Below are 25,355 nucleotides of genomic sequence, written 5' to 3'. Positions count from 1 at the left end.
GCTGCATGTGTAAACTGCAATGTTAACTGTCCAAATCCATGCACTCCTCAACCGCCGCCACCGCGTAGAGGAAGTGCTATATATACTGCTCCACCACCACCTCCAGCTGGTGTGAATTGTCCTCCTGTGGCTCCTGTTAACTGCTGCCAAAATATGCCTCCTAATCCGGTGCAAAACTCGGGTTTTCCTAATTATGATTATGGGAATTTTACGCAAAACTCCGGTTTTTCGATAATAAAGTGTGGCTTTGTGATGTTGCTTCCATTTGTGTTTGCTTTTGGTGTGTGAAGTGTTTGATGAAGGTTTATAGAAGGTTTTGTGATATGTTGGTATGTTGATCATCCTTTTAGGTGTTCTATTAGTTAATTAGTTTATTTTCTTTGTGTTAAAAAAAACATTATTTTTTGTTATATTATACAAATTTTGATATTGTGTTTTGTTAGTGAAAGTCATATTTTATTAACAAGGAAAACGAAGATGAAGGGGAAGATACTCAACACGTGGAGGACTTGAGTCAAGAAATTTTATTTTCAGTTTTCACCAAAGTTGTTGGCTTGAATCATTATATTTATATAACTTGTACGTTATATTTATTTCCTCATTCGGTTTTCGATAACGTATTCTATACCGTATTGCACAACGGTATTACCTGGTGGTATAACGAAAGTATCGTTATATTTATTTTATTTACAACTAGTTTTCTATCCGGCGTGTTGCGCCGGGCAGGTCAGTAAAACTCGGATCAATGACAAAACCTAAGCATTAAGGCGGTAAGTCAATACGAATTCTGTCGGTTTTGGTTACGCGCGTTTTTGCGCCGGTAAAAAAAGCAAAAATAAAACAAAATTTATAAAAATTAAGGTGACCAATGAGGCAGTGTCGGTCAGTAAAACTCAAGCGTTGGTAAAACCCAACCGTTGTAGATCCCATGCGTTAAGGCGATGAGCCTATCAAATTTGGGGCATTTCCGTCATATTTTTTACGGTACCGAAACTAAAACCAAAAAATCGACATTCGATTGGTTTTCTTTACGGTACTGGAACTAAAATAAAACAATAACAAAATATATCCAAAAAAATTTTAAAAAAAAATAAACAAAAAATCTTTTCCACCGCTAAGGTACCGCAAAGTGGCCTAATAGGGTTGTTGCGGCACCGAAGTTCTAAAATATATATGGTAATAATAACAGCTTGCACTAAACCCTTTCAAGTCTCTTCAACTCCTTTATCTCCACCAAGCCATACTATCTTGCTTTAGGACGGTGGCGAAGCTTAGACGAAAACGCCGGTGGGGGGACTCAAATTGTATGGAAATTTTCATAAAGAAGGGAGGCCGGACTCAAATTTTTGCCCAAAAACAGGTTAATTTATACTGCGTATATAAATTTTCGAGGGAAAACATGTTAAGTCACATATCAAGCTAGCATATATTATGGATCACTCAAAATAATAAGAACTCAAAAACCTCAATATGCATATACATTATACACATACATGAATAACACTCAAAAAAAAATTTATAACCATGAAACATCTAACAACCCATTCTATGTTGACTTGCCATTACCATCGACTCCATCAGCTCCTCTTTATAACAACAGACCATGTCAACGCTTCCAAAATAACCGTAATAACTCCCAAAGAAATAAGCATGCCAGCGTAAGCATTCTTCCATTTCTTCTCCGGGTCCAAGATATCGAGCCCTTCGTAGACGTTAATGCGCTCATAACAACAACCGAGTATCCAATACTATGGTGGTACATGTTCCAGTAGAATCTGTATTTGTTATCCGGCTTTGGCCTCAAAAGCAAAGCAAAAACCTACAAAAGTTTACCACAAAATTATTAATTCGGCCGTCTAAATTCATTGTTCACATACATGTACCTAAAGTTGTGGAGGTGTGGCCGGGTGGTCGACGGTCACAGGCCCGACACTCCGCTAGGCCCGAATTTTTTTTATATAAATTATATGTATTTTTATTAAAACAATATGTATATTTAGTGTTTAAACTCAATTACATAATCCTATTTTTATACAAAAGTTTTTTACACAACCTAAATTATAACCAAGTAAGCCCATATCAGAATTTTCGCCTTCGGCCCAAAATTTTTTTTACTTTCTCGGAGATGGCCTTGGTTGTGGACTTTATAAGGTGTACCTGAAGTGTTGCCAAGGAAAACAGGAGGATCCCGATGCTACGGTGAGTATTGTGTGTAATTCCAATGGAGTCACTCCCGAGCTTGAGCCCGGTGGCCCACCCGGCTACACCGACTATATAGGCCGATGTTTGTGTTGCAACATGGATGTAAAACCAAGCCGGGTTAGCCACGGTAAACACCTTTAAGCTATGTAGCCCGGGAACGGGTACGGGACCGGGATACGGGGACGTTTCGGGTACGGGAAACGGCAAAAATCAAAAATCCAAGATACGGGTACGGCTAGGGTACGACAAACAAAAAAATATAAAAAATTACAAATATATTTAAAAAAAAAAGTCCAAAGTAGATTTATATTCATATAAAGTGCAATGTCCAAAAAAAACATCAACCATAGGTAATTAATATCATTTATCAATAATCAAATCGTTTTCAAACTCCGGTTCATTTAGAGAAAGATCGGCAACCTCCAAAAACCCGACATCTTTCATCGAATCAAAAGCATCTCCACCCACATCCCACATCTTTACATCATCATTCGGGTTTCTTGACAAAAGGCGAAGATTATTGTGGACATAAACCAAGTCTTCAGCACGACTTGTTGTCAACTTGTTCCTCCTAAGCGAGTGAATGAATGCATAAGTACTCCAATTACGCTTAGCACAAGAAGAAGAACTAGGCTGTCCAAGTAATTTAAAAGCCATAGTTTGGAGAAAGGGAGTTTGAGCACCAAAGTTAACCCACCAATTCTTTGGTTCCATAATACCCATCAGTGTAATGCATGTTAAATCCTCAAAAGGACCACTCTTCATTGAAAATTTTGCATACTCGTCAAGAACTTTGTTATACTCATCATTATTAGGAAATAACCTTCGAAAGCATTTCATCCTTTCTTGTGAAATTTCTCCATCCCTATGTGGAGCAATTCTTGTTGAATCCTCAAGTAGCTATGCATCACTATAATATCTACAACATTCAGAAGTCAAAACATAAGTATATAATAGAAATCAAGCATATAGACACATAGTTTAAAATTATATACCTTGGATTTAAAGAGTGAGCTAAACAATGTAGAGGAGTGTTATTCTTCGCCCATCGAGCCTGTAAAATATCATGCACAACATCATAAAAGAGACTTAATTAAGATGTTTGGCGTTTTTCTTTCTTGTAGATTTCAATCTTCACTTTCTCAATCATCGAATCCCACATCTCATACACCAAGTGTAAGCATGGTTTGTCGGTGTCACAAACTCTAATCATCTCATATATAGGTCCAATAAAACTAAGAATATATGATACTTTTTCCCACCATTCATCATCCACAATCTTTTCTTTAACAAAATTTGCTTTCACACTGTCATCTTCTCTATAAGAAAACCATTCTTCACTTATGACCATAGCTTGAAGACCCCTTTTGATAAGTTTCAATCTCTTAAGCATGACAATGATGGAGGCAAAGCGAGTATCGGCAACCGAAAGCAGTCGAATAGGAGAAAACTTGTTGAGAATTGAGAGTCTCATGTTATGGTTCATGATGAAATTTTTTTATTGCAAGCGCATCTGTGTGAACTTCTTTTATCCATTTGCACTCTTCATATGGTGTTACATTTGTTTCCACGTACCTTGGTGAGCAAATGTTCTTCAAAGCAAGATTAAGTGTATGAACAACACATGGTGTCCAATAGATGTGAGGAAACTGACTCTCTATAATCTCTCCAGCTGCCTTACAATTTGCTGCATTGTCAGTAATGATTTGCACAACATTTTGGTGAGCAATTTCATTGATGACTTCTTTCATCAATTCAGCAATAAAAAATCTATCTTTTACTTCCCTAAAACAATTCACTGCCTTTAGAAACATAGGACCACTGCCTGAAGTAGCCATGAAATTGATTAGAGGCTTTCTTGTAGGATCACTCCAACCATCACTAACAATAGTCACACCTTTTTCTTTCCATGAAAACCTAACGGGTTCCAATAGCCGGTGAACATTCTCTTTTTCTTTTTGTAGTAACGTTGTTCTGAGCTTATTATAACTAGGAGGTACATAACCAACAATTTTGTTTTCAGCAGCAAACCGAAAAGCCCTGACATAATGTGGATTTCTTGCAAGATTAAAAGGCAACCCTCCTGTATAAAACATCCTTGCTATTTCTTGATCGAGTTGGTCTTTAATTTCAACACCAAAAAGTTTCTCAATAGATGATGAACCACCTTTTCTTTTCTTAAAACCAACACCAGCTTCACATGGCAACCCGACTTCTTTCTCTTTTGACTGGGCTTTCTTCTCTTCATACGCTTCTTCTAACCGTTTCATCTCAAGTTTGTCAACCTCTGTTGATTTCTTGCAAATACTAAACCCACTATCTGTATAAACAGAAAAAGAAAATGTTAAACACAATAAGTGCATCTAGAAAACAATAATATTATAATAATATTATTATTATAATAATAAAACAGACACCGATGGTTAGTGTATAAAAATTATAACTATTAAAAAGAAACCAAGATGATATTAAATAGCATTTATCATTATCAATATTATTTTACTAAATATATATTAAAGTGTGATTTATAATATAAATAATTATCTATCCCGTTAAAACATTATAACCTCAAGTACTTCCTAGATAATATTTTTATGTATGAAACGATTTTGTGAGATCCACTAGAACTATTCTCCTGACACACAATTTAACATCTTGATAAATCATAAAATAGTTCAACTAGTTATCAAATAAACCACTTTTACCATCATAATGAAAATAATAATAATAATAAAATCAAAAAACACAATAATAATGATAAAGCATATTCGAAGTGATGAACATAAAACTATAAACGTATAAAACTCTACCAAGATTACCTTTTATACCAAGCAAATGCGCTCTAACCCTTGAATAAGATCCTTGTCTTGGCTCACCGCAAAGGTTGCACTTGAATTTCCATGTTCCTCCTGCCGTACCTTGCTTTTCAATTTTAGTTACGTAATCCCACAATGGTGGTTCATCTACTGAAACAGTAGTAGATGATGTTCCTTGTGTTGTGTCTTGAGAAGCCATAAATTAATAATCGATTATGATGTTTGAAGAATGAAGTTTAAAGAATAATATTATATTATTATAAACACACTGTAAGTGAATGACTTGTAACGTGAAGACTGAAGAATAAAGATGATATAATTATAAATTTATAATATTCTTTGCGACAAAGAAGCCAAAGGGTTTTAACTTTTAAGTTTTCTGCCGTGAGTGCCAAACTTTAATATATATAATATTATCAATGGAAGTTGAACAGTTTAATAAAAAAAACCCTGGATCTAATTTTTACGGAAACGACCGGGAAACGTTTCGGCGGCGTTTCACCGGCGTTTCCGTCCCCGGGACGGGGACTCCACTTCCATCGGCGTTTCCGTGCATCGGAGCCTTTAAGTATCTTGCAGCCATAGCCCCCATGGGCATCAATACTCCCCAACTAACCGCGTTCAATACTCCATGAGTCTGTGACACAAATTTTCACATCAACTGATCAATATAAAAAACCTTATGAAGGAGATCCAATTCTTTTTGTTGATCATGTGGGTTTAAGATTTCTTAATTTTACGAAGTGGATTTGCGATTTCATCAACAAAGATCGAATCCATAGTTATTAAAAGCGCTGTTTTTTTGCGCCTAGGCGTTTTTTTTAGTAGAAGCACAATTGCAGCGGTTTCCATAAAAGCATGCGCAATTTTAGGCATTGTGTCGGCAGTTGGTAGCTTGATTTTATTTGATTTGTTTTTTGATTTATCACTTTAACTTACTTAAACAAGTTACCTATAATTAATTAACAAAATAAACTCAATATCACTATCAAATGATTGATCTCTGGTTTTTCAGTATCACAAAGCAAGAAGCCAAGAACAAGTCATCACCACTTTGGTGGGATGGTAAAGGCTTTGGTCTTTGGGTGAGAGGTCCAGGGTTCGATTCCTGGCATTGGCGGTATAATGTAAATAGTAGGAGGAAAGCTTGAACATTCAAAAAAAAAAAAAAAAAAGCCAAGAACAAAGTTATCAAAATAAAATAATAATGTCTCTTATTTAAACACATCGGTAACGTAATTATCTTGGCTACAATTAACATCTCAAAATTGTTCTACTAAATAAACACTTACAATAAACAGTTGATCACATCAATAGCTTTCACTATTATCGCAGATTATTGAGAGTTTTTCATGAATCACAAGAGATCGATCATTTTGGTACTTGCTTTGTGACTTTGGGTGTTTAGAATATTTTGGTACTTTATGTCGAGTATTATGGTTTTGAATTATTTTGGTATTTAAAAAAGGTGATATTTTCCGTTTCAAATTTTGTTTTAGTTTTTTTTATTTAAGTGTACGTTTTTTTTTTGAAGCCCGTGCTTTTTTTGTGCCTAGGCCCTCAGCCTTAAGTGCGCCTAAAGCATTTAATAAAAATGATTCGAATCTTAATTCAATACTAAAAATACACAAATTATTTTGATAACCATCAAGATTCAAAACAATATGAAAAAGATCCAAATTTATTTTAATAATCAAGTGGGTTTATTAACCATTAACCAATGACCACCAACATTCAAACCCACACGAAAAAAAAATCTTTTTTTAAAAAAATTAAGTGGGTTCATCTTAAGTCACAAAAAGTTTCAATTTTTTAAACCGGGTTTTCAATTTCATCAACAAAGATCCAATCTTTAACCACCAACAACCACACAAACCTAATCATGAGGTTATCTATAGTGGAGAGGCTACAAAATAAGTGGGATTTTTAACATGTGGCCAATGGAGTGATATGTAGCCCAGGGGTGGTGTTGTAGGCTTGTAGCCCACAAATCACCCCACCTCCAATAGTTGCTTGCCATGTCACCAAGTCCATCAAACAAGACAACGACAAATATATGTCGCCCCCCCCCCCAACTTATCGCCAAGGGGTGTTCATGTCACATATCGCCTTAAAATTAAGGTATTTGTCGCCTCACCACACACAGTCTGATAACTATGTATCTACTCAAATACGCTCAAACGACCCCACATGGCATCATTAAATGATATAAGTATTGGATCAAAACAACAAATATAAGAACTTACATTTCTCCGGCGCTGTCTTCAGTCTCTTGACCCACCAACACTCCCATCCGCAGTCGTCTGCCCAGTCCTAAAATCCACGAACCCAAGAGACGCCCTGTTCTCACTCCCCAACCCATGCATCCCCGGAGCCCCATTACTAACCGGACGCACCTGCCACGCCTGATTAAACCTCGTCCGGCAACACCAACGTCCCATAAATCAGCATGTCACCATTAACCCTCTCAGCTGATACACTCACCACATAAAAACTCAATGAACTCGGTTGCAACCTCGTGTTGTAATTGGTTACTGCTGACGTGTACGCCTGAACTGACCCGTTTGAAGCGGCGACAGCCACAAGAGCCTGAGCTCCAACCATACCCTGACCGTTAATATTAAGAGCCCATGCTGCCCATGTGTTTGTGTCGGATCCCGTGCGCCGGAAAGCCATGTCGACGGTGCTGTTGGCTGGGAAGTAGTTCCAGTGGAGATGTGAGTTTAACACGGGTAAAGTCACACATGTGGCGTATATTGTGTTTCTTGAAAAAGCATAATTTATGCAGTCTTGTGCATAAGATGATGCAAGCTTTGATGTTATAATGCAAAACAAAATGGTTAAGATTTTACCCATTTGGGAAATATTTATGGGTTTTGTGAAAATTTGTGAAAAAAATTAAAAATTTGTTATGATATTACTCTTAATTACAACAAGATTATTTAATTGATAAAGAGACAGGGGATAAGAAAAGTGAGAATGTAATATCTTTTGGGATGTCAGTACTCGTTATACATACACTCTATTTATAATGTTAGAATACTGTTTGTGAATACTATTTAGGGGGGACAAACATGCATTATTGCTTTGAAAGAAATGGTCATCAAAAATCGTCGGTGGATTCACCTTTGAAAAAGTGGTCATCCAAAAAAACGTCGGTGGATTCATAATACTCCCCCTTGGATGACACCTTTTCAAAACTTCGGGGTCTTGAAGTACTGCCTCATTAAAAACCTTGCTAAAGGAAAACCCAATGGGAAAAAACTTTAGCTAAGGGAAAAATAGTGCAGTATATAGCTCCCCCTCAAATTGCAGGTCGTTACATTGTTCGTACATGGCGCATGCCAATATCATGAACATGTTTCCTGAATGTTACTGTGGGAAGTGCTTTTGTGAAAAGATCAGCTGAGTTGTTGCTGGACTGGACATATCTCATAGCAACCTGATTGTCTTTAATAAGGTCTCGAGTATACTCAAAGTATCTTGGTGGTATATGCTTTGTTCTGTCACTTTTGATATACCCTTCCTTCATTTGCGAGACACAAGCTGCATTATCTTCATAGATAGGAGTTGGAATTCGATCTTTCTCTAGTCCACAAGAAATCAATATGTGTCGTGACATAGATCTTAACCATACACATTCTCTTGAAGCTTCATGCAATGCAATGACTTCAGCATGATTTGAAGATGTTGCAATAAGTGTTTGTTTCTGAGAACGTCATGAAATCGCAGTTCCTCCATTCTTAAATATGTATCCAGTTTGAGATTTTGCTTTATGGGGATCAGATAAATAACCTGCATCTGCATAACCAACTAACCCTTCTTTTGAATTGTTAGGATAAAATAAACCTAAATCAGCAGTTCCTTTTAGATACCGAAAAATATGTTTAATGCCATTCCAATGTCTTTTAGTAGGGGATGAACTGAATCTTGCTAATAAGTTAACTGCAAAAGAAATGTCAGGTCTTGTACAGTTAGTAAGATACATAAGTGCTCCAATTGCACTGAGGTATGGTACTTCGGGACCAAGAATCTCTTCATTATCTTCGCAAGGACGAAATGGATCATTTTCAACATTGAGTGATCTAACAACCATCGGTGTGCTTAAAGGATTTGCTTTGTCCATATTGAAACGTTTTAAGAGTTTCTCAGTATAAGTTGACTGATGCACAAGTATCCCATTATGCATATGCTCAATTTGTAAACCAAGACAATATTTGGTTTTTCCAAGATCTTTCATTTCGAATTCTTTCTTTAAAAGAGCAATTGCTTCATTAATTTCCTTTTGTGTCCCAATTAAATTTAGATCGTCAACATACACAGCTATGATCACATATCCTGATGTTGTCTTCTTGATGAAGACACATGGACAAATAAGATTATTTGTGTATCCTTTGCTTATCAAATAATCACTCAAACGATTGTACCACATCCTTCCAGATTGTTTCAGTCCATACAAGGATCTTTGTAACTTGATGGAATACATTTCCTTAGGCTTTGAGCTTATTGCATCGGGGAGTTTAAATCCTTCGGGAATTTTCATATAGATGTCACTATCTAGTGATCCATACAAGTAAGCTGTGACAACATCCATAAGACGCATCTCTAACTTTTTAGAGACTGCTAAGCTGATTAAATATCTAAACGTAATAGCATCCATGACAGGAGAATACGTTTCTTCATAGTCAATTCCTGGCCTCTGAGAAAAACCTTGAGCTACAAGTCTTGCTTTATATCTTGTAACTTCATTTTTCTCATTTCTTTTTCTCACAAAAACCCATTTATATCCTACAGGTTTCATTGACTTTGGTGTAATGACAATAGGTCCAAAAACCTTTCGATTGTTTAGTGAGTTTAATTCAGCTTGCATAGCATCTTTCCATTTGTTCCAATCTTGTCGATTTTTACAATCATCTACAGATTTTGGTTCAGGGTCATCATTTTCTTCCATGATATCGCTTGCCACAGAATAAGAAAATATATCATCAATATTTTCCATTTCATCTCGATCCCACATTATATGTGATTTACCATAGTTTATTGACAATTCTTTATTGGAATCATTTATTTTTTCATGAGGAAATGTTATATCATTTATTCTTTCCTGAGGGAAGGTTTTGTCAATCATTCCTTCCTTAGGGTCAGTATCCTTCTCAGAACCCTTTCTTTTTCGAGGATTTTTATCCTTTGAACCGATTGGCCTTCCACGTTTTAAACGTTTTTGAGATTCATGAGGTGCATTATTATGGTTTTGCTTGCTTGGAATCTCAACTCGAGCTGGAGCATTAGCAGCTGGTATATGAGATTTAGTGACCCTGTTTATATCAGTAAATGCATCAGGTAACTGATTTGCAATTTCTTGTAGATGTATTATTTTTTGAACCTCTGTCTCACTTTGTTTTGATCTTGGGTCTAGGTGTAACAATGATGGTACACACCATGATATATCTCTTTCTTGCTTTTTCATTTCTCCCCCTAATGCTGGGAACATTGTCTCGTTAAAATGACAATCAGCAAAACGTGCTGTAAATACATCACCTGTTAAAGGTTCAAGGTATCTTATGATGGAAGATGTTTCATATCCAACATATATTCCCAACCTTCTTTGGGGACCCATTTTTGTGCGTTGTGGTGGTGCAATAGGAACATACACAGCACAACCAAAAATTATAAGATGAGAGATATTTGGCTCATTTCCAGAAACAAGTTGTGTGGGAGAGTATTTATGATTTGCACTTGGTCTTACGCGGATTAATGATCCAGCATGCATAATTGCATGACCCCAAATAGAAACATGGAGTTTTGTCCTCATTATTAATGGTCTAGCTATTAGCTGTAGGCGTTTGATCAACGACTCGGCTAAGCCATTTTGTGTGTGTACATGAGCAACAGGGTGTTCTACAACAATCCCCACAGACATGCAATAATCATCAAAAGCATGTGATGTAAATTCTCCCGCATTATCAAGCCTTACTCTTTTAATGGTATAATCCGGAAAATGTGCACGTAATTTGATAATTTGAGCAAGAAATTTTGCAAAAGCAACATTACGAGTCGATAATAAAGAGATATTAGACCATCTGCTAGATGCGTCTATTAAGACCATGAAGTATCTAAATGGTCCACATGGTGGATGAATTGGTCCACATATGTCACCTTGAATTCTTTCAAGAAACATTGGTGTTTCTTTATCGACTTTTAATGGCGAAGGCCTTGTAATTAATTTTCCAAGAGAACAAGATGTACATTGAGGCATTTTATCTATTTTGTGGATCTTTTGACCTTTCAGTGGATGCCCATGTGTATTTTCAATGATCCTTTTCATCATTGTGGATCCTGGATGGCCTAATCCGTCATGCCATAAGTTTATGATACCAGAATCGCAACAATTTTCTTTGACTGCCATATGTGCTTGAGGCACATTTATATATGTATAATGCAAACCAGAATGGAGCATTGGCAATTTTTCCAATATTTGATCTTTGCTTATGATATGCAAATATTTTTCATTACTAACAGTCCTTGACTGAGTATCATATCCATTATGATATATGTTTCTGAAACTCAACAAATTTCTTGTTGATTTTGGGGAAAATAAAGCATTTTCTATTTTGAGCTTTGTACCATTTGGTAATGCTAAATTAGCTTTTCCCACTCCTTCTATCAAGTTTGTAGGACCTGATATTGTATTGATGATCCCTTTTGTTGGTTTCAGTTCATAAAAATATTTTTTAGATCTAAGTATAATATGCGTGGCTCCACTATCCGCTATACATATATCTTCTTCATTTGTTTGATCTTGTGCTCCGGTGATTTTCATTTTAAATCTTGAAAAATATTAAGAGAGAAAAAAAAATAAGTGTATAACGAAGACATATGATATTTTAATAAGAACTTTAATTGGAACACAAGTAGTACATGGAAGAGAAACTACATAATTAAAGATAATGAGAACACACTTAATAATTGCATCTAATTATAATAGTCAAGCAACTTTGTTTCAAAGTTCTATCCCAAAGTCTTCAACGCTCAGCTCAGCATTGATATTATTAAAGTTATCAACATGGTTTACTTCTTTCTCTTTTCCTTTTAGAGAGGCTTGGTACAGTTCACACAGATGTGGAGCTGTGCGACAAGCCTTTGCCCAGTGGTTTGTACTTCCACATCTAAAACATGAAGTGCCATTGTTTTCGGACCTACCAGCTTCATTCCATTTATTTTGGTGGTTGGAATTGGTATTGTGTGGGACATGATAATTATTGGCTCTCTGGTTATGACCACGACCACGACCACGACCACGACCGTAAGAGTTATTGTTCCATTTGAATGGATGCTTACGATCATTAAAATGCCTTTTGTCAAAATGACCACGTCCACGTCCACGGCCTCGTCCTCGACTTTGTTCCCATTTATGATCAGAATTTTTATGAGAACTTTTGTGAGCAACATGTGCTTCTGGTATTGCTAGTGAACCCGTGGGACGAGATTGATGATTTTTCATCAATAATTCATTATTTTTCTCGGCTACAAGGAGTAATGCATTTAGATCAGAGTATCTCTTAAAATTCTGCAAACGATAATGTGTTTGCAAGTTTATATTTGATGCATGAAACGTGGAGAAAGTTTTCTCTAACTTTTCTTCCTCTGTTACGGGATACCCACAAAATTCTAGCTTTGAACAGATTCGGTATAAAGCAGAGGTGTAATCATTTACCCTCTTAAAATCTTGGAACCTAAGACTGTTCCATTCATCTCTAGAAGTAGGAAGTAAAACTTCCTTTAGATGACCGAATCTGCTTTTCAAATCTTCCCATATCATATATGGGTTATCATAATTAAAATACTCATGCTGTAGCAATTCATCAATATGTTTATGGATGAAAACATCAGCTCTTGCTTTATCCTGGTCAGAGCAATCATTGTGTTCTTGGATTGCGTCTAACACATCCATAGATTTTAAATGTCTTTTGACATTTGCTGTCCAAGACATATAATTTTCTCCAGAAATGTTGAGTGCTGGGAATTCGAGTTTTGCTATATTTGACATTTTGTTGCTTTGTGTCTATTACCTTTCTTGGTTAGGATATAAGCGGCTCGTGCTGATAACGTGTTATGATATTACTCTTAATTACAACAAGATTATTTAATTGATAAAGAGACAGGGGATAAGAAAAGTGAGAATGTAATATCTTTTGGGATGCCAGTACTCGTTATACATACACTCTATTTATAATGTTAGAATACTGTTTGTGAATACTATTTAGGGGGGACAAACATGCATTATTGCTTTGAAAGAAATGGTCATCAAAAATCGTCGGTGGATTCACCTTTGAAAAAGTGGTCATCCAAAAAAACGTCGGTGGATTCATAATAAAATTGATTTTTTTTTTATTTTTTTGGTAATGTGTTCTTGATGGGTTTGAGTTTGAAGATGAAGTGTGGATGGTTGATTGGGGAAGAATAGTCACATAACACAAGTGGATATGGAAGCAGCCAAGAAGGGGGGTTGTGTAAACTATTTTAGGATGTGTGCTCACAGCGTTGCGGTGGGCCCACAAGAATTTTAGAATTAAATTGTCAACTCGAGGCTCAGGTCGATATCATGGCTGCAACGCACGATGTTATGCCTAAAATTCGAAGCATCATCGTAGCCAAGGTGGAATCACAATAGGCTTAAGTACACACCATGGCTGCAACATAAGTTGCCACGCCATAAACCGGAGCATTATCATAGCCATAATCCAATATGAAGAGGTAGAATCACAATAGGCTCAGGTCCGCACCATGGCTGCAACATAAGTTGCCACGACAAGGGCGAAGCACCATCACAGCTCTAAATGAATCTCATGATGCTGAGACAAAGGTACAAATTAAATACCAACCTTTGCATAAAGCTCATCAAGCAGAAATGCAAACGAACAGTTAAACTAAAACAATAAAGATTGTTTGATAGGACTCAGATTTGTAATGAAGTCAAGCAAAAAAGTTAAACCCGCCATGGCTGCAAACATAGTGATTGTATTGGGGGAAAAAAAAAACTGGTATTCATTTCAAATCGACAACCGAATTGCCCTGCCTAAATACGGATGAAAACAATTTGGTTCCAATCACTAGAACCGATTCAGCGTCCTCGTCACAGCCATTGTGCTAGGAATCTGTAAAAAAAACACAAATCAATAACCATTATCAAAATATCTAGTCAATGAATTTGCTAAAAGTCAATAAAATTACTTGCATAAATGCTAAACACCATTAAGTTTTTAAACAGAAGCTTTCATATGTTTGGTTATTTGTTACTCTTATGTCCAGTGTTTTAAAAACCGGTTGGTTGAACCAGTAATACCGGGTTTCGCATATCAGACCGGTATTTTCAGGCGGTTTGCTAGAACATCAAGCCGACGGTTTTTTTCTAAAATACCTGTTTTAAGTCCAAGAGATTTTTTATATTTTGCAGCCCATATTTTCTAAAAGTTACTTTTAACCTAGCGATTAACATTTAAACGAGTAAACTTTAGGATTACTTTTTGAAAATCGAGTGCTTTTGTATTATTTTTCTTATTATGTATTAACTTTTGGATTATATATTATTATGGAATCGGAATCATATACTTTTGGGTTATTTTTTAAGTTAAAGTTGCATTTTTATGAACTTACAAGGTAACTAACTATTCAGCCCGGTTCAAACCAGATGTACCATTTTTTAGCCCAATCCAATACGAGCATAAAAAAACGGTTTTAAAACATTGCTTGGGTCAATGCAATAATCCCATTTCACCACAGAATAAGGCCAAATGTTTACCAATTAGCATATTAATCGTCATGCATCTCATACTTACAGGTATCAAATAGACAAATAGACCAACAAACAATGATATCAAGTAGCGGTGAGCATCAACTAAAGTAAGACATGTGAGATCCAACCAAGATCTAAGAATATGGTCGGTTTCCGGGTCTCACAAATACCATTAAACGGGACCAGGTCTGGCCATTTTCTTTTTATATAAACAGGTCAACCAGCTGTCCATCCAGTTCGTTCTCCGATCCAGTTATAAAAACATTGGCTGTTGGGTAGGGATGGCAATGAAATCCGAACCCGACATAAATGGGACGGGTTTATCCATTAGGGTTTGGGACAGGTTTGGGTTTAGTTTTGAAATTTTCGCGGGTTTGGGATTTCTAATATACCCGATTACCCGATAGCATAGACCCATTTACCCGATTATATATCCGATGTACCCGATATAGCTTATTATATTATCTACCTATTCTAATAAAGTAAAATAAATGTGGACACTTGTCATGTTTTGGTTAATTCTCATAATTTTTTCTCTCCAAAATTAATATACCCTAATATATGTAATAAATCAATAATTACTCACTTTTCTTTTACACTATATTTATATAATATCTATATATTTTTATAAATATAATTATTAACATATTATTTTATTATATATTCAAAATACTTGGTGAATTTCAAAAATTAACAACAAATCGTGTTTCTCAAATGAAAATTGTTTCGGGTTTTTTTGTGGAACTTAAATTTGATTTTATGGGTCAAAAGTTGGTAAATAGATTGTTTGGTACAAGTTAACAACATTTTGGTCAAAATTTGTTAGGGTCAAAAATGAAAATTTTGAGTATTTTTAAAAGTTTGAGAATGTAAAATAGATTTATCGTCAAATTTGTTATGGGTTCAAAGTGTTGACTTTAAAATGTCAAAAGTATGAAAATTAAAAATTTAAACATGATTCGGGTTTCAAATTTATTTTTAAGGGCATTTTTTGAAATAATCAAAAGGTTCGGATTTGGCAAACCGACTATTTTCCCCTGGACTATTAAAATTTAAGAAAACACTGCGAACACTTTCGACATACCACCCCCATGCCTATCAATGCTTAACTTTTGCAAAAATATACCTGAGAACGGTCCATCTATTGGAAATTTGATTCTCAGTATCATATATAAATATATAATTGAGAGAATTTTGATTAAGAACCAATTTCAAAAAAGACTTTTCATACAATAATAGTTATAAGCTACACCATGTTCATAACCAAAATTCTTTCAGTTATACATATATGACACCGAGAATGAATTTTTCAATAGAAAGAGCGTTCTCGGGTACGTTTTTGCAAGAGTATTTTTTATTAAGTTCATTTAAAAAATTCATTTTGTGATATAAATAAAATCAATTTATGTACACATTATATAGATACAAGCATAGATGTAATACATTTTTTTCATATACGCTATGTAATTATTTGTTTTACTTATAATTTTATAATTTGAATTATCTCGTGTGTGACACAGGCTCTAAAACTAGTGTATATATATATACTATATTCCAAATATATTTTTTTTTGTCAAAACTAGGTAGGAACCCGACGGGTTTTGAGCCGGGTATATCCGATGGGTATTTTATCAAAACCCGATAAGAAACCTGAAACCTGATGGGAAAACCGGAAACCCGAAGGGTAATTACTCGATTAAAACCCGACGGGTTTGGGAGGGGTTTAGGACGGACTTTTATAACCAGGTATGGGTTTAGGAATACCTAAGTCCAACCCGTTTCCATCCCTACTGTTAGGATTTATGCGTCTTGTCAGGTGACTTTTGACGATTCTATAGCCTAGTTAATTTTTTAATAAATATTCTGTTGGTCATTCAAAAAATATATAAATGATCAGATTTACATCATACTTATAGTTGATTTTTAAATCAAGGTGTTAAAGGTTTTTTTTAAGCTTTTGACCTACTGATGTGGAAAGTAATATAGATAAATAGATGAATATTATGTATGTACCATATTCATAATTTTAGAAAATTGTTTGTTATAGAAGTTGTATGATTTCCATAAAAACTTATTGTTACATGATGTACCATATGTTGTTTAAAGATCAATAACACGTTTAAAAGTTATCGGCCATGTCTTTTTAGTGTAGTCCTACATCTTTAATGGTTTGATTTTAGGTGTTTTTAGGAAGAGAGGAAGTGAGGTGGAGGTGAGAGAGAGTGAGAAGTTCATGATAACATCTAAAACCAGGTGTGTGAGGATAGAGGACAAAGTGGGTCTGTTTCAAGGAGAGAGAAAACGGTGCGAGTGGAGCATATGAACAATTCTTGGGCAAGAGAGTGAGTGTAACATGTGTATGTTTTTTAGCAACTCGAAAGTCAAAACTGAGCTTATTGGGTAAGATCTTATTGAGTCAATCTAGTTATCGGCCTAAATATATTTGTAACACTTGATACTTTATTATTTTTATAATACCAACATATATTATCATTTTTGTCAATAATGAGCTTATGGATTTGTCTTTGTTTTTTCATCGGAGACTTCTCTAATGGTCACCCACCATGATTTGATCCTGTTTAAGCATTTTCTTTGTTGACTTTTTCTCTCATTTTCAGAGCAGGGATTTTGATCGATGAATAGTCGAATAGGCGACTGTAGTGTTGAACCGTCGATGAGTGTCGTGGGGTTAGGAGTAGAATTATAGGTTTTCAGTTTTCATCAATTAGAATTTTCAAAATATGATATACGTGTAATTGGTGAAATAGACTTCATGTGTGGGCTATCCGATATTATATTATATTTGATAAAAATGGACTTTTAATTGGCAAAAATATATAAATTGAGCTTTCATTTTTTCACAGAGAATGGGCTCATATATCAATTTGTAACGAATTAAAACTTAACTAATAAAACTTTTTGGGTATAGGGGTCGTAATTTTTTTCACAAAGGTGTTTAAAAATTGAAGGATCAAAATTTACACAATATATAAAAAATAGCGGATGTCTCTTAACCCTCACTTTATGTACTAGTAAGTTGGTCACTTTGCACATCAAACTTGACACAAAGATCATAAAGTGAACGAGTTATGACTCATGCTTCACTCCTTTCTTTCTTTTGTTTCCCAAATCCATCCTTCACGCTTATGTTCTCGTTGATGCATTTGATGATAGCATTGTCTTCACCTATCTTTATCTCAAACCTTTTATCATTGTTATTGTTAATTCATCGATCACTTTCCTTTTTTTTTCTTTTTTCTTTTTCTTATTGAAACAGCGTTTGACACCATCCCCAACACCGGGATGAGCCTTCGTGAGACAGGGTGTCAACCGTTCATACTGTTTCGGCGTGTCAAGTCTAACTCACCTGAGAACGCTATCAAGGAGGAAACCCATCATTAAGGGAAAACCTCCTTGAGTTATGTTTCAAACTTGAGATCTTAAGATCTAAAGCCTTAAGTATCACCTTTATGTCATTAGACCAGCAAGCCAAATGCTCATGTTGATTCCCTAGTCAAGTTTTCTATTGTTTGCAAGAGTTTTATTAGGCTAACCGGTATTTGGGATGGGGGTTAATGTGACGAATGGTGAATAATATCTATAATGCATAGCCTTATAAAATTCTAACAACGGATATAAGAGGATATAAGCAAGTGGAATGAGGTCTTATTTCTAAACACAAATTACAAAATAATATTACGAGAATCCCTCACATTAACTAACATAATGTAACAAATAATTCACATATCACAATTCACAAAGCTAAATGCAATTATCCACTAACATTTACACAACAATTAACAGTCAATAACTACAATAACCAAAGTCACACTTAAAACCTTCCGCATGCCGTATCTCATCTACATATATTATTAAATCAAAATTATGTTTTCACATGTCATTCAAATAGAGTGGTCAACTAGAATGCTAATTAATCTTACCATCTATATTCTTATTAATAACAGAGTTACAAATATAGCTTTAAATGTTATATTAAATAAGGTTTTTAGATATTTATAAACTATAAAATTTTATTTATCAATATTTATATCTTATAAATCTATAGATATGATATTATTTATATTATTAAATTTAACTTTTTTATTACACTCTTTTTAACCATCCTTGTATTACACATGTTATATTCTAGTTAAAATGCTTTGTCCTTGACAAATGGTGAGAAGACGACAGATTTCCGGCTGGGGACAAGGGAGGGATCACAACAAAGAATCCTCTTTTTATGTTTCGAACATTCCAGACGGTACTGTCGAAGCATGAAATGAATCTGACCTGATCCATGACGATGTTTCCACGGATTTTCGAGATGAACGAACCACGTCTTGATCTTCTTCTCCGGTTGCTTGAGACCTGCAATGGTTTTTTGGGGGTGTGGAGGTGACTGCTAAGAAATCTCAAAGATCTCTTGTTTACAGACACAAAAAAGTGGTGGTGGCTCTTATTGAGCATGACCCTTTAGTAAGGAGGTGGAGACCTCTTTATATAGAGAGCCTCATGGCCACCATCATGGTACCCTAATGGGCCTAGCCCAGTTAGGGTTACCTCCACAAAACCCCCTCAGCCCAATAACATTGTATTAGTCCATATAATAAAATAAGCCAAACATAATAAATTTAGGGTCGTAAAACCGGGTTTAGTACCATACCCCTACAAGCCCCCAAGTCCAGCGTTGCTCCTGGGCGCGCATACGCGTGCGCGTAGACTGTGCGTCATGCGACGCGCGCAGATGTTGCATGCGCGTGCGCATAGGCTTTGTGTCATGCGCCACGCGCAGATGTTGCGTGCGCTGATGTGATATGCGTAAGCATGTGATGCGTAAGCATATGTAATATGCGTGAGCATGTGATGCGTAAGCATATGTAATATGCGTGAGCATACGTGATGCGTGAGCATATGATATGCGACTGCGCTCAAGCATCATGGCGGTGCGCATGTAGAATGGCGGAATGGTTGATCCGCGGTGGCGCGCATGCGACGTGACTTGTGTTAATAGGTTTAATTATGACGGCGCGTTGAGCGGAGCGGAGCCGCGTTCAGTCTTGTATTCGGCGCGAAGCCGTATGGGTTTATGAGGATTCCCAACCTTTAAGTTTGGCGCGTGGCCTTATGGGTTTATGAGGATTCCCAACCTGTTTGGCGCATGGCCTTATGGGTTTATGAGGATTCCCAACCTGTTTGGCGCGTGGCCTTATGGGTTTATGAGGATTCCCAACCTTTAAGTTTGGCTCGTGGCCTGATGGGTTTATGAGGATTCCCAACCTTTAAGTTTGGCGCTTGGCCTGATGGGTTTATGAGGATTCCCAACCTTTAAGTTTGGCGCTTGGCCTGATGGGTTTATGAGGATTCCCAACCTTTAAGTTTGGCGCGTGGCCTGATGCGCGTATGCACGGCGACGGAGTGGTGACTCGCGAGCGCGCGTGCGTGGCGGAGGTCTCTTGCGCAAAACCCACATGGTGGTTTCCGCGGTGGTTTCCACGGGCGCTCACGCATGTCGGCGGAATGGTGACCCGCTGGCGAGCATGCGTGGTGGCAGTCTTCTGCGCAAAACCCACATGGTGGTTTCCGCGGTGGTTCCACGGGCGCTCACGCATGTCGGCGGAATTGTGACCCGCTGGCGAGCATGCGTGGTGGCAGTCTTCTGCGCAAAACCCACATGGTGGAGGTCTTTTGCGCGAAACCCACATGGTGGTTCCCGCGGCGGCACATGCATGTCTGCGGAGTGAGAATCCGCGAGCGCGCGTACATGGCGGCGGAAGTCTGGTAATTTTTGGATCTGCAATCTAAGAGTTAGATCTGCAATTTTAAACCTAAAATCCAGGTCTGTAATCTAGATCTAGATCTGTAAATCGGATCTAGATAGATCTGAAGCTCGAAGCGGATTTAAAACCATCACAGATCCGGAGACTTGATCATCCGAATCAGGTAGTTTCTTCTCGCACAGATCTGGAAGCCTCTTTTAGGTCTTTGGATCTTTTTGAGCTTTAATAGAACAAGCCTTGAAACCTTTTTCTGTAAACTTCCAGATCTGGGTTTTTCCTGGGAGAGATCTGACAGCCGAGACGAAGATCGAAGGGTAGTTCGTTGCCGTCCCACGGATGGCGCCAATGTCGAAGCATGAAATGAATCTGACCTGATCCATGACGATGTTTCCACGGATTTTCGAGATGAACGAACCACGTCTTGATCTTCTTCTCCGGTTGCTTGAGACCTGCAATGGTTTTTTGGGGGTGTGGAGGTGACTGCTAAGAAATCTCAAAGATCTCTTGTTTACAGACACAAAAAAGTGGTGGTGGCTCTTATTGAGCATGACCCTTTAGTAAGGAGGTGGAGACCTCCTTATATAGAGAGCCTCATGGCCACCATCATGGTACCCTAATGGGCCTAGCCCAGTTAGGGTTACCTCCACAAAACCCCCTCAGCCCAATAACATTGTATTAGTCCATATAATAAAATAAGCCAAACATAATAAATTTAGGGTCGTAAAACCGGGTTTAGTACCATACCCCTACAAGCCCCCAAGTCCAGCGTTGCTCCTGGGCGCGCATACGCGTGCGCGTAGACTGTGCGTCATGCGACGCGCGCAGATGTTGCATGCGCGTGCGCATAGGCTTTGTGTCATGCGCCACGCGCAGATGTTGCGTGCGCTGATGTGATATGCGTAAGCATGTGATGCGTAAGCATATGTAATATGCGTGAGCATGTGATGCGTAAGCATATGTAATATGCGTGAGCATGTGATGCGTAAGCATATGTAATATGCGTGAGCATACGTGATGCGTGAGCATATGATATGCGACTGCGCTCAAGCATCATGGCGGTGCGCATGTAGAATGGCGGAATGGTTGATCCGCGGTGGCGCGCATGCGACGTGACTTGTGTTAATAGGTTTAATTATGACGGCGCGTTGAGCGGAGCGGAGCCGCGTTCAGTCTTGTATTCGGCGCGAAGCCGTATGGGTTTATGAGGATTCCCAACCTTTAAGTTTGGCGCGTGGCCTTATGGGTTTATGAGGATTCCCAACCTGTTTGGCGCATGGCCTTATGGGTTTATGAGGATTCCCAACCTGTTTGGCGCGTGGCCTTATGGGTTTATGAGGATTCCCAACCTTTAAGTTTGGCTCGTGGCCTGATGGGTTTATGAGGATTCCCAACCTTTAAGTTTGGCGCTTGGCCTGATGGGTTTATGAGGATTCCAACCTTTAAGTTTGGCGCTTGGCCTGATGGGTTTATGAGGATTCCCAACCTTTAAGTTTGGCGCGTGGCCTGATGCGCGTATGCACGGCGACGGAGTGGTGACTCGCGAGCGCGCGTGCGTGGCGGAGGTCTCTTGCGCAAAACCCACATGGTGGTTTCCGCGGTGGTTTCCACGGGCGCTCACGCATGTCGGCGGAATGGTGACCCGCTGGCGAGCATGCGTGGTGGCAGTCTTCTGCGCAAAACCCACATGGTGGTTTCCGCGGTGGTTCCACGGGCGCTCACGCATGTCGGCGGAATTGTGACCCGCTGGCGAGCATGCGTGGTGGCAGTCTTCTGCGCAAAACCCACATGGTGGAGGTCTTTTGCGCGAAACCCACATGGTGGTTCCCGCGGCGGCACATGCATGTCTGCGGAGTGAGAATCCGCGAGCGCGCGTACATGGCGGCGGAAGTCTGGTAATTTTTGGATCTGCAATCTAAGAGTTAGATCTGCAATTTTAAACCTAAAATCCAGGTCTGTAATCTAGATCTAGATCTGTAAATCGGATCTAGATAGATCTGAAGCTCGAAGCGGATTTAAAACCATCACAGATCCGGAGACTTGATCATCCGAATCAGGTAGTTTCTTCTCGCACAGATCTGGAAGCCTCTTTTAGGTCTTTGGATCTTTTTGAGCTTTAATAGAACAAGCCTTGAAGCCTTTTTCTGTAAACTTCCAGATCTGGGTTTTTCCTGGGAGAGATCTGACAGCCGAGACGAAGATCGAAGGGTAGTTCGTTGCCGTCCCACGGATGGCGCCAATGTCGAAGCATGAAATGAATCTGACCTGATCCATGACGATGTTTCCACGGATTTTCGAGATGAACGAACCACGTCTTGATCTTCTTCTCCGGTTGCTTGAGACCTGCAATGGTTTTTTGGGGGTGTGGAGGTGACTGCTAAGAAATCTCAAAGATCTCTTGTTTACAGACACAAAAAAGTGGTGGTGGCTCTTATTGAGCATGACCCTTTAGTAAGGAGGTGGAGACCTCCTTATATAGAGAGCCTCATGGCCACCATCATGGTACCCTAATGGGCCTAGCCCAGTTAGGGTTACCTCCACAAAACCCCCTCAGCCCAATAACATTGTATTAGTCCATATAATAAAATAAGCCAAACATAATAAATTTAGGGTCGTAAAACCGGGTTTAGTACCATACCCCTACAGGTACCACCCAAACGGATTCAAGAGATATGGTACCATGTCGGATGCTTATGTAGCACGAAAGAAAGACTCCGGAGCGGAGGGATAGGATTCAGTTTTATCAGATTCAAAAGGGTGGCAGAGGTTGGCACACAGCCCAAGCTTGGAAAGTCCAATGGATATATCAATTAATGGTGGTGAGGCTCCAAATATGATTCCATTCCCTAATTAAGATAAAGAAATGGGTGATGAGCTTTTGGAGGCATCAGGTTGGAACCACGGGGTTGAAGTAGTTCCTATGGAGGTCCAAACTGTATATGAGAGAATCTCGCGATGATAGAAATCTAGAGATTGAGGTATGTGAAACAATGAAAGTTAGGAGTGACGTTGGGTGGATTTGCAAGATTTTAGAGACCATGTTAGATCAGTTATTATTGGTGAGGGTGGTTTTGATGGGTCCTCATGAATCTTTTATCAGTAGTAAACATTCGGGGGGTCGGTGAGTCCAAAAAGGCGGACTGGATTCGTGGTTTAAAAACATGTAATGGTGTACACTTTGTAGCAATTCATGAAACGAAGACGGCAGGTTTGGCGTCTTTCGTTGTCAATAGATTATGGGGAAGGTCAGTTTGTGATTTTGATTCAGTGGATGCAGTCGGTAGGTCGGGAGGGGTTCTTAGTCTCTGGGATCCTTCTTATTTTTTTAAAACCGGTTCAATGAAACATCGTCGATTCCTGGTTACAAGCGGGATCATTAAGCCGTTGGGTTGTTATATAACTTTTGTTAATGTGTACGCCCCAAATGACCCGGCTGAAAGGAGGTTTCTATGGTATGAACTCTTGGAGGTTAGGAGATCAATCTTGGGTATGTGTTTTTCTCGGAGATTTTAATGAGGTTAGGGGCCCGGAGGAGAGAAGAAACTCTGAATTTGTGTTGGCAAACGCTGTTGCTTTTAACGAAATCATCGAGAGGGCTGGACTAGTGGAGTATAATATGGGGGGTGGGGCGTTCACGTATATATCCGATAAAGGAGATAAATTCAGCAAACTAGATTGGATCTTGATTTGTAAGGAGTTTATGGGAGCATGGCCACTGGCGTCTTTAACTCTGCTCACTAAGGACTGTTCTGATCACCGTCCTCTACTGCTCGCTTCAGTAGCTTCAGACTTTGATCATATCCCTTTTTGGTTTTTTAACTCGTGGCTGGAGCTAGCGGGTTTTGAGGAATTTGTGGTGAAAAAATGTAACCGGTTCAGGTTTGAGGGCCCGGCTGACCTGGCTCTATCAACTAAACTTCGGTGGTTAAAGGCCCAAATCAAAAGGTGGTTGTCCGAATACAATAAGCAGAAGAAGGGGGTGTACAAACTTAAAAAAGAGACAATACAAAAGCTTGAGTCGGTAGGGGGGAGAGATCCTTATCGGTGACAGAATTGGAGTTTAGATCAGAGTGTATGACTTTTGTGAAGGCGTTCGACAATCTAAAACACCATGATCTTAAACAGAAGTCTAGGATCAAATGGGCTATAAACGGTGATGAGAATTCAAAATATTTTCACATTGTTATAAACAACAACCTCAGTAGTAATCGGCTGCATGGTCTGTTAGTTGGTGGGGAGTGGGTGGCGAATCCGATTTTGATAAAAGAGTTGGTTTTTTGATTTCTTTGATAAAAGATTTAAAGAGCCATTGGAATATAGGCCGGGTTTATCCTTGATGAATTCGCAGAAGCTGACGGATTCGGAGGCGAGTCTGTTGGTCTCCCCGTTCACGTTGTTGGAAATAAAGGAGGCAGTTTGGGATTGCGATGGAGACCGTGCACCGGGCCCTGACGGTTATAATTTAAAATTCTTGAAACGGTTTTGGAAATGTTTTCAAGAGGATTTTGTTAGGGTCTTTGATGAGTTTTTTAATGCAAACTCATTCAGTTTTGGATGCATGCCTTCATTTATTTCCTTGATACCTAAGACAAAAGATCCCGTTAATTTAAATGACTTCCGACCGATCAGCTTAATAGGGTGTATGAACAAGGTAATTTCAAAGGTTTTAGTGGGCAGATTGAAAAAAGGTTATAGGGAGGTTAATTTCAGAGGAGCAATTGTCGTTTATTGCGAACCGAAGTATATTGGATGGCCCGCTTATTTTAAATG

The 25,355-nt window shown here is 38.2% G+C and overlaps 1 pseudogene across 1 annotated transcript; it reads right to left on the bottom strand.

Annotated features, from left to right (window-relative positions):
• Positions 1-1,577: 1,577 nt before the first annotated feature.
• LOC143584199 (cytochrome b561 and DOMON domain-containing protein At5g35735-like) lies at positions 1,578-7,897 on the bottom strand (annotated as a pseudogene). Its single transcript, XR_013144316.1, has 4 exons — positions 7,265-7,897; positions 5,581-5,655; positions 2,158-2,337; positions 1,578-1,819 (listed from the first exon to the last, which is right to left on the bottom strand). The product of XR_013144316.1 is annotated as a cytochrome b561 and DOMON domain-containing protein At5g35735-like (transcript).
• Positions 7,898-25,355: the final 17,458 nt, after the last annotated feature.

Source organism: Bidens hawaiensis, unplaced genomic scaffold, assembly GCF_021521415.1.
Source record: "Bidens hawaiensis isolate Kalapana, Puna unplaced genomic scaffold, B.hawaiensis_p1.1 tig00032846_1, whole genome shotgun sequence".
NCBI lineage: Eukaryota > Viridiplantae > Streptophyta > Magnoliopsida > Asterales > Asteraceae > Bidens > Bidens hawaiensis.
Note: the sequence above shows the minus strand (reverse complement) of the source record. Positions and strands in the feature narration are given on the sequence as shown.